Genomic DNA, 2,367 nt, shown 5'->3' with positions numbered 1-2,367 from the left:
GGGCAAGATGGCCTTAGCTCTTAGCTCTGGGTCTACCTGCTGGGGATGAGGCAGCAGTGAGCTAAGGTAAGGTAAGGGCTGGCAGCCAGCTGTGCCCCTCACCCCTCAAGAGTCAGGTTAGCACCAAGTGTAAGCCTAAGATCCACAGCTGGGGATCGGGACCCGAATGCAGACTGTGAACCTTCTCCTGGGAGGCCTTGGAGGAGCCTCCTCTCAGAGCTCTGCCCTCATCTGTGAAAAGAGGTGACCGGTACTCAATGGAGCTGCTACAAAGGCACACGGCCCAGGCCTGCCTGGCACTGTTTTTCAATAACCGGCAGCTGCTCTCATGACCGCGAGGCCTCCTATCTTAGAAGCGGCACTGCAAACTCTGCCTGGCTCACACCCCTGAGGCCACCGCGACCCCTCACGCGGGGCAGAGTCCACCGGGGGCCAGAGGAAGTCGCCTGGCTGGGCCCTGCAGGCCGGCTCACTGCAGGTCCGGCGTCCCGGCCAGTCGCTCGCTCGGAAGGGCGGGCCCTGGCCTGATGCGCTTTGATCCGCCCGCGGCGCGCCTCCCTGGGGTCGGGGGTGGGGGGGGTGTGGAGCCCCACAGCCCGCCTCGCTTTGATCTCTGCCCCCCTCGGCAGCGCGGCCTCCTGTGCCCTCCGCGACCTGAGCACCTGGGGGCAGGCGGGGACACGGCTGAGGCGGACAGAAGGAAGCACGCTCGGGCGCTCCTCAGGGAACCGCGCCCTTCCGTGGCTGGGCCTCGCAGCCTCTGCCTGACTGGCTGCCCGCCCTTCCGTCCCGCTCCGGAAGCCAGGACTTGCGCGACGGGCGGCGCGGACGCAGCGTGGCGGCGAGGAGGCGTGGCCCTACGTTCCCGGGGGCGGGGCCCGTGGCGCGGCCGGCTCCGGAAGCCCTGGGGAGGGCCCGGCCCGGGGGCTTAGAGGACCGACGCAGCGGGGCGGCCGAGGGGGCGGGGCGGGGTATGAGGGCGTGGTCTTTACGTTCCTGGGGGCGGGGCCTCTGCCGGACCATCACCGAACGGCCTGGGTAAGTGGGCTGTGCGGACGTGGTGTCCCCGAGAAGCCGCCGAGGCCTGGGCGGGGCCACGCGCGGTCGGGGGCGGGGCTTGGGCGCGGCCTCTTTTCTGGCGCTGCGGTAGTAGGTCGGTTTCCGCATCCCGCCTCCTGCCTCTGGCTCGCAGTTTGGTCGCGTGTCCGAGGTATTTGCGCTAAATTTTATTTCATTCAGATTCTCATTTACTTTAGGTTTTCATTTTTGAAAGTTTAGCAGTTTTCCTTCTTTTTCTATCTTGCCTAACCAGATAACAAAACAACCAGACCCTAGGGAATTTGGAAAACCTAGGAGAATACAAATAAAAATGAGACATCTCAGAATCTCATAGCGCAGAGACCTTTTTTATTCGTTTTTCGATGTTGTCGTTCAGTCGCTAAGTTGTGTTCGACTCTTTATGAATATATATGTGAATATATTTTCACATAATCAGGGTAACACTGTGCGTATACTTGTGGATGCCTTAAAAATAATTAACTTTTTTTTTTTTTTTACTGTAAAGCCACATGTTTATTGCAGAAATAATTGGAAACTGGAAAAAACTACGGAGAAGAAAATAAAAATAACCTGAGTTCCACCACAGAAGATCACCGCTATTAATATGATGGCATTTTTCCTTCCTTTTTACAGAATCACACATATGTTTGAAACAAAACTGGGCTCGCACTGTAAATAGTTTTGCAGTTTTCTCCTTTCATGCATGGCTAATGACAAATGTCCACTCATCGTGCAGAGGGCTCATCTACAATGTTATTGGTAATGGCAGAGTGCTGTGTAGAGTCACCGTGTTTTGTTTAACCTATATGCTCTGGTTAGACATTAATCCTTGCTTCCTCCTTCCTTTATGATGAACCTTCTTATGGTTAAATCTTTGTGCATGTTCACAAAAATTCCTTATGACAAATCCCAAATGTGGAATTGCTGAGTCAATGAATAAAGTCACTAATGCTTCTTGTGGCCCTCGTTTTTCTTTCCGTGTTTTCCAAATTTAAAAAAGTAATAAATGAATGTTGTAACAACTAATATGACCCCAAAATACATATATTGAAAAAATGACTGTGCATATTCTTGAGAGTCCCTTGGACTGCAAGGAGATCCAACCAGTCCATTCTGAAGGAGATCAGCCCTGGGATTTCTTTGGAAGGAATGATACTAAAGCTGAAACTCCAGTACTTTGGCCACCTCATGAGAAGAGCTGACTCATTGGAAAAGACTCTGATGCTGGGAAGGATTGGGGGCAGGAGGAGAAGGGGACGACAGAGGATGAGATGGCTGGATGGCATCACAGACTCAATGGACGTGAGT

General features: G+C 53.8%; 1 long non-coding RNA gene across 1 annotated transcript; it reads left to right on the top strand.

Annotated features, from left to right (window-relative positions):
• On the top strand, nt 1,092–2,013 carry LOC108636140. The gene is made up of 2 exons (XR_001918160.1): nt 1,092–1,210; nt 1,565–2,013. It is a non-coding gene; the product is annotated as an uncharacterized LOC108636140 (long non-coding RNA).

The sequence above is a fragment of the Capra hircus genome, chromosome 5 (genome assembly GCF_001704415.2).
Source record: "Capra hircus breed San Clemente chromosome 5, ASM170441v1, whole genome shotgun sequence".
Classification (NCBI taxonomy): Eukaryota; Metazoa; Chordata; class Mammalia; order Artiodactyla; family Bovidae; genus Capra; species Capra hircus.
Note: the sequence above shows the minus strand (reverse complement) of the source record. Positions and strands in the feature narration are given on the sequence as shown.